Raw genomic sequence first — 8,297 nt, 5'->3', positions numbered from 1 at the left:
TCCTCTGGAAGCGCATTCCAGGTGTCCACCACACGCTGGGTGAAGAAGAACTTCCTAGCATTCGTTCTGAATCTGTCCCCTTTCAACTTTTCCGAGTGCCCTCTTGTTCTTTTATTATTCGAAAGTTTGAAGAATCTGTCCCTCTCTACTCTCTCTATGCCTTTCATGATCTTGTAAGTCTCTATCATATCCCTTCTAAGTCTCCTCTTCTCCAGGGAAAAGAGTCCCAGTTTTTCTAATCTCTCAGCCTATGAAAGGTTTTCTATCCCTTTTATCAGACGTGTTGCTCTTCTCTGAACCCTCTCGAGTAACGCCATTTCTTTCTTAAGGTACGGCGACCAATATTGGATGCAGTACTCCAGATGCGGACGCATCATCGCCCGATACAACGGCAGGATAACTTCTTTCGTTCTGGTTGTAATACCCTTCTTGATTATGCCTAGCATTCTATTTGCCTTCTTAGCGGCCGCTGCGCACTGTGCCGTCGGCTTCATTGTCATGTCCACCATTACCCCCAAGTCCCTTTCTTGGGTACTCTCATTCAATAACATCCCTCCCATCGTATAATTGTACCTCGGGTTTCTGCTTCCCACATGTAGCACTTTACATTTCTCAACGTTGAACTTCATTTGCCGTCTCGTCGCCCATTCCCCTAGTTTGTTCAGGTCTCTTTGCAATTCTTCGCAGTCCTCTTTAGTCCGAGCTCCACTAAATAGTTTGGTGTCGTCCGCAAATTTTATTATCTCACACTTCGTCCCTGTTTCTAGATCATTTATGAATATATTAAATAGCAACGGCCCAAGCACCGAGCCTTGCGGGACACCACTCGTGACCCTCCTCCAGTCCGAGTAGTGGCCCTTCACTCCCACCCTCTGTTTCCTACCCGCCAACCAGTTTCTGATCCATCTATGTACATCTCCTTCCACCCCATGGTTCTTCAGTTTCCGAAGTAGGCGTTCGTGGGGTACTTTGTCAAAGGCTTTTTGGAAGTCTAGATATATGATGTCTATGGGGTCACCTCTGTCCATCCGTTTGTTAATTCCTTCAAAGAAGTGCAATAAGTTTGTTAGGCACGATCTCCCCTTGCTGAAACCATGTTGGCTGGTTGTCAGAAGTTTGTTTCTTTCAAAATGTTCGTCGATGTTGTCTTTTATAAGTGCTTCCACCATTTTCCCTGGAACCGAGGTCAGACTCACCGGTCTGTAGTTTCCCGGGTCACCTCTTGATTCCTTTTTAAAGATGGGCGTAACATTGGCTATCTTCCAGTCCTCTGGGATCACACCTGTTTTCAGGGATAGATTGCAAATTTGCTGCAGTAATTCCGCTATCTCCTCCTTTAGTTCCTTCAGAACCCTTGGATGGATTCCGTCCGGACCCGGGGATTTGTCAGTTTTTAGTTTTTCTAGCTGCCTGCGTACGTCTTCCAGGCTCACTTCCATGGATGTTAATTTTTCTGCTTGATCTCCCTTGAAGATTTGCTCAGGTTCCGGTATGTTGGATGTGTTCATTTGTAAATACAGACGAAAAGAACATGTTAAGTCTTTCTACTACTTCTTTCTCTTCCTTCACCACTCCCTTCCTGTCTACATCGTCCAGCGGTCCCACCTCCTCCCTGGCTGGCTGCTTCCTTCTAACATATCTAAAGAATGGTTTGAAATTTCGAGCTTCCCTGGCTAGCCTCTCTTCATACTCTCTTTTGGCTTTTCGAACCACACGGTGACATTCTTTTTGATACTTCCTGTGCTCTTTCCAGTTGTCCTCAGTTTTGTCCTTTTTTCATTTCCTGAATGAATATTTCTTATTTCCTATCGCTTCCTTCACTATTTTAGTTATCCACGCCGGGTCTTTTGTTCGACTCTTTTTACACCCCTTTCTGAATCTGGGGATAATCAGATTTTGCGCCTCGCTCACAGTGTCCTTGAAAAAAGACCAGGCATGTTCTACCATTTGCCATTTTCTGGAAGTGTTCTTAAGTTTCTTCCTTACCATTTTTCTCATTGCTTCGTAGTTTCCTTTCCTGAAGTTGAAAGTTGTCATTATGGTTCTATTTCCTTTCGGTATTCCTACTTCGACCTTGAACTTGATCATATTATGATCGCTGTTTCCCAACGGTCCTACTATTTCCACTTCCTTTGCAGGTCCCTTTAACCCATTTAGGATTAGATCCAGAGTGGCATTTCCTCTCGTCGGTTCTCTTACAAGCTGCTCCATGAAGCAATCTTGTATAGCCTCCAGGAATTCTGTCTCCCTAGCGCATTTTGAGCTTCCAAGACTCCAATCTATCCCAGGATAGTTGAAGTCTCCCATAATAACCGTGTTACCGCTTTTGCATTCACGCTTCATCTCGTCTTCCATTTCTTCATCGATATCTCTGGTTTGCCCGGGTGGTCGATAGTATAGACCCATCTTTATTTCGGGCCCTTTCCTTCCCAGTATTTTAACCCATAGCGATTCCAGCTTGTTGGTCGTCTCTGCTTTGTCCATTTTTGTAGACTGTATGCTTTCTTTTATGTATAGGGCTATTCCACCTCCTTTCTGTCCTGACCTGTCCTGGCGATAGAGCTTGTACCCTGGCAGTGCTGTATCCCATTTGTTTTCTTCATTCCATCACGTTTCAGAGACTCCAATGATGTCTATGTCTTCTGCATTGGCCATGGATTCATATGATCATGGACATATGATCAAGAAACTGTTTTATTTTACTTTTGTGATTATGATAAACATACCGAGGGCCTCAAAATAGTACCGCGGGCTGCATGTGGCCCCCAGGCCGCGAGTTTGAGACCACTGACTTAGAGCATCTGCTTACTGTCTGATATCTGCAGAGGAAAGGCGGGGATCTCGGAGAGAGAAATTGTTACTGCGGATGGACAAACTAGTTGGGCCATTTGGCCTTTATCTGCCTTCATGTTTCTATGTTTCTATAGCTTTTGTTATCACAGCTCTAGTTAAATTCTCAACTTAATAATAAAATATTTCTTAAATTAAATCAAAGTGAAGTGCTCAGACCTTTTAACCAGTGCTTTAGTGATGTCACTAACTTGAGATTAACAAGGGGACCATCATCGCCTTCACTGTCCCCTGACCACCCTTTATATACAAAGCACTCCACGTGCGTTGAAATATCCAACAATGTACTTATCTTTGCCGGGTGGTTGATAGTATGACGTTATTCCTCAATAATGATAAAGTGCCTAAAACTTGTGCTGATGAATTAAAATAAGCTGTTGTAAGCCGTTCTTTCTATAGTCCCTGTCCCCCCGACCCGAGTTTCATCTCTTCATCAAGGAGGCACACTAATACTAAAAACAAATAAAAAAAAATGTTTATTAAATCAAAAGTCATTTAAAAGCCTGGATATCATATAATATAACTAATTCCATTTAAATAGATCTCTTATACCCAATTGGATCAAATCAATACATTTTCATACCTGTTACTGGCTCACTAGGACAGGACTAATCCAAAGTGTTGGGAGAACTGAACTTCCGACCTCAGGACTTTTGGTTTTATAGGTAAACTGACAGGGGGGGGAGGGGAGAGAGGAGCTCCTCTGGGCCGAACCAGAAATGATGTCAAAATAAGGGGACAGAACCCTAGATGGACCTTTACACCAGTAACCAATCTATGTCTGAATTAGAGAATGATACGGTGACAAAATTCAGCACCGTCCCCGTCCCCGCGGATAACCGCGGGAAATAATCCCATAACATTTTCTAGTGTCTATTTCAATCTCAAGCCTTCTACACCAGCATTCTTCAAAGCAAAGCTTGCGGGTCAGTGGTTGTGGCCATTCATACCCTGATTCTTCGCTCTCTCTGTAAAGAATGACATGAAGATGGTTTCCCGCGGTTATCCGCGGAGATGGGGACGGTGATGAATTTTGTCACCGTGTCATTCTCTAGTCTGAATTTAGACCCTCCGTTGTTAAAAGTTCGCCAGTTGTAAATGAAGCGCTGTTCTTTTTGGATCAAAAGTTTGGAGGTGTCCCCCTCATATTGTTTGATGTGTATCAACACCGTGTACTGTAAATCCTCTAACGAGTGGGATTCACTCAGCCAATGGGACACCAAGGGGGCGGAGACTCGTTTTATGCGAATATTGCTCAGATGTTCTATAATTCGAGTCTTAATCCTGTGAGTTGTCTGCCCAATGTATATTTTATGGCATGGGCACTGGATATAATAAATCACCCCCATGGAGTCACAATTGGTATCCGTGTTTAATCTGAAGTAACGACCTCCTGAAAAAGGTATTTCCACCTATGTTTCTATAACCATCTGCTATAATAAAACCCTTAGTGCGCATGTGCACTTCAAACTCTGTGAGTCCGTGATCCGTGGTGTCGTGCCTGCGCATGCGCAGTACACCGAGCGCCGGCAGTTGGCCACTGGGATTGATGTACTACGGGCTGTAGGGGGCGTGTGTGCGGAGCAGGTGGGGGGAGGAGAGAGGGCATTTCTGCTCTTCCGGTCTGGCTGCTGCATTATAGCGGGTGTGATGTCCCCCTTCTTACTCGCACTGACATGGAAGATGAGGCGACGAAAAGTTAAAAAACAGCAGTTTCTCTATCGGGGCGCACAGACAGCGTGTGAGAACATGACCGCGGCTCTTTGGCATTGTGAGGGGTGCTGCTGGACAGGGGGGAGGTAAAAGGAAGGGAGAAGGGCTTCTGCTGGACAGGGGAGCAGGGAAGGGGTGCTGCTGGACAGGGGGGAGTAAAAGGAAGAGAGAAGAGAGAAGTGCTACTGCTGAACAGGGGGAGCAGGGAAGGGTGCTGCTAGACATGGGGAAGGTATAAGGAAGGGAATAGGGCAACTTCTGGACAAGGGGAACAGGGAAGTGGTGCTGCTGGACAGGGGGGAGGTAAAAGGAAGGGAGAAGGGCTACTGCTGGACAGGGGGAGCAGGGAAGGGGTGCTGTTGGACAGGGGGGGAGGTAAATGGAAGGGAGGGCTACTGCTGGACAGGGGGAGCAGGGAAGGGGTGCTGTTGGACAGGGGGGAGAGACAGAAAGAAAGAAAAAAAGACAGATAAACAGTGGCCAGGGAGAGAGACAGAAAGATAGAAAGACAGACAGACAGTGGGCCAGGGAGAGAGACAGAAAGAAAGACAGGGGGGCAGGGAGAGAGAAAGACAGACAGACATACAGAAAGAAAGATAGAAAGAAAGAAATGCCTAAGTCTACACATATATTCTAGCACCCGTTAATGTAACGGGCTAAAAAACTAGTAAAGCTATAACCATACTACACTTGCACTATGTGTGCATAAGTAAAGGCCCCAGGACAGATCAAAGTCAGAATTCATATTCAGATGCACGTGCAGGAAACATTTCTTCATTTTTTGGCTCCACTTATCTATGTGAACAAACTTTTTCAGCTACGAATGTTTTAAAGTCAAAACTGAGGAACAGACTAACTGCAAGTAGTCTCTTAAATCTGTTACGAATGTTCAAGACAAATATGAGCCACAATTTGCTATGCTGATAAACAAAATACGCACACAGGTCTCAATGATATTTGCTACAGTTGATAAGCCACAGTTTAAATAGGAGGGCAAATCAAAAATTAAAGGCAATTGTTAAATTATGCGATAACCGGAACGGAGCTAGCGAAATGCAACATATGTGCTCGTGCATTGCCTGTTGGATAGTTCATCCACGCACAGTGCAGCACTCGGCCTTTAGTCATGTGGCAGCCACGAGGTCAGAAACATGGACGCTCCATTGCAAGATTACACCATCGAAGAACAATGTGCAGTAGTGTGTTTTCTTTGGGCTGAAGGAGTGAAACCTGAGGAAATTCACTGTCAGATAGCACCATGAATGAATGATAGGTTTATGAGTGGGTAAAAAGGTTTAAAGCGGGAAGAACAGGTGCTATCCGCTGCAATCTGCCTCCTGAAAAACCTAGGCATCCTTGACCACGTTACCCCTGCATTAGCTTCCATGCAGTGGCCACCCATTCAAAAATGCTGCGCTTTCAAGGCCCTGGTCCTCGCTTTCAAAACTTTCCACGAAATGATTCCATACTACATGACAACTAAACTACAAATCTACTTCCCAAAATGACCACTGAGTTCCAAAGAGAAAAATGACTGACCATGCCTCCTGGCCGTTCCCTCAAGACTGAAACTGCATGCAAACGTTCCTATTCACATTTCATACCCAGACTATGGCACACCATCCCTCCATCTGTTAGAACACTAGATGGACTTTGGAGCTTCAGGAAAGCCGTGAAAACCTTCCTGTTCACAAAACCAACACCTTAAGGACATGCACCTAGAAAAACCACTCAGAGTCTACGCACCTACACCACCTACTATCTCCAGATGCTGCTTAGTGTAATATGTTTTATTGTCATGTCTACAGTATATTGTAAATTATGTCATCTTTGTCCTGTCTCGATCATATTGTGGACTCCTTTGGGAGGATGGGCTAAAAAACTGAGCAAATAAATAAAGTGGGAAGAGCTGGTGTAACTGATGAAGGTCGTTCTGGTCACCCATCAACATCATGTACACAAGAGCACATTGACAGGGTGGATGCCTTAATTAGAGAAGACCGATGGATAACGGTGTCTCAATTGGCTTCAAATTTGGATATCAGCTATGAATCTGCATTTCCCATAATGCATGATGATTTCGGATACAGGAAAGTCTGCATACATGGATTCCCAAACAGGTTACTGTTCTGCACAAGCAACAGCGTGTGGAGTTGAGAACCTGTTCCTGAGACGGTATGAAGAAGATTCTGGAGAGAACTGTCACCAGTGACGAGACATGGATGCATCACTACAACCCAGAAAGCAAAAAACAAAGTATGGAGTGGAGACATCCGTCTTCTCTAGCAAAGAAGAAATTCAAACGTTAGCCCTCCTCCAAGAAAATCATGTTAACCTTATTTTGGGACATGAAGGGGCCTATTCTAGCACATTTCCAAGTGCACAGGCAAAGAGTGAACAGTGAAAATTATTGTACATTGCTGCAAAATTAACTTAAACCTGCAATTTGCAGAAACAGAAGAGGAATGTTGTCCAAAGCAGTCTTGCTGCACCATGACAATTCACGTCCCCATGCAGCAGCAGCAGCAGCGACAGAAGAGACAATGCAACAGCTTGGATTAAAACATCTTCTACATACTCCTTATAGCCCAGATCTGGTGCCTAGCAATTATTGTATCTTCAGTCCACTGCAGGAGATGCTATGAGGCCACAGATTCATCTCTGATGATGAAGTAAAGGAAGTGGTGCTCACCTGACTTTGGGAACAGGCAAAAACTTCTCTGCAAGAATGCAGAAGCTAGTTGAATGATACAACAAATGTGTTGTCTTGCATGGGGACTATGAAGAAAAGTGATATGTTCAATTGCTCACAGTTAATTCTATTAAAGCTGTTAAAATCTCCTTTACTTTTAAATTTACCTTTGTATATCCTATTTGTGTTGTAGAATTAATATTTCATGTTTAATAATCACTTGATATAGTACCGTATATGCTCGAATATAAACTGGGATTTTGGGGACCAAAAATGGGAGTCCAGGTTTATATTCAGGTCAGCAGCCCCCTCCCAGACTTATTGCAGGCCGCCACCAGGCACATTGGCTAACAAGAAGAATGCTTCTATTTCCAAAGGGAGATGCAAGTAACTTACCCAGAAATTACAGACCAATTACTTGTCTACCTACAATCTAAATAAGCTGTTCACTGCAATAGATGCCAACATTAGCTTCACCATGAAAATATGGCAAACCACACTTCATCTAAAGTATGAAGATGGGTAATTCCAGGATCTAGTGAGGAATATTTCAGTGAGACTCCTTGTCACCACTCTCCCTAGCGCCTTTTAGCCGGGCGCTCCGCCTGGCTAATTTAGGTGAGCACCTGGCTGTCATCTGGAAGGTGCCGCAGCTCAACATTTTTTTTAAAACCCTCTCACCGGCTTAGGGATTCAATTCGCTACAGGCTAAGGCAGGAGATAGGGCAGTGAATCAAAGGAAGGGAGGGAAAGAAACTTACAACTCGCTTGATTCGTGCCTTCCTCACTGCCGAGTCCTGCCTACTTTGTTTCCACGGAGGTAGGACCCGGCAGCGAGGAAGGCTCGAAGCAAGCAAGTTGTAAGCTTCTTTCTCTCCCTTCCTTTGATTCGCTGCCCTATCTCCTTAGCCTGTAGCGAATTGAACCCATGGTCTGGAGGCATGTGGCTGCGTGCGTGCTCACCTTGCACGGGGAAAGGGCTGGGCTAGTAGCAGCAGGCGCTGCTGCCGCCGCTTCCTCCTCCCCAACCACCTCTATGTGA

This window comes from Geotrypetes seraphini, chromosome 8 (genome assembly GCF_902459505.1).
Source record: "Geotrypetes seraphini chromosome 8, aGeoSer1.1, whole genome shotgun sequence".
Taxonomy (NCBI): Eukaryota; Metazoa; Chordata; class Amphibia; order Gymnophiona; family Dermophiidae; genus Geotrypetes; species Geotrypetes seraphini.
Note: the sequence above shows the minus strand (reverse complement) of the source record.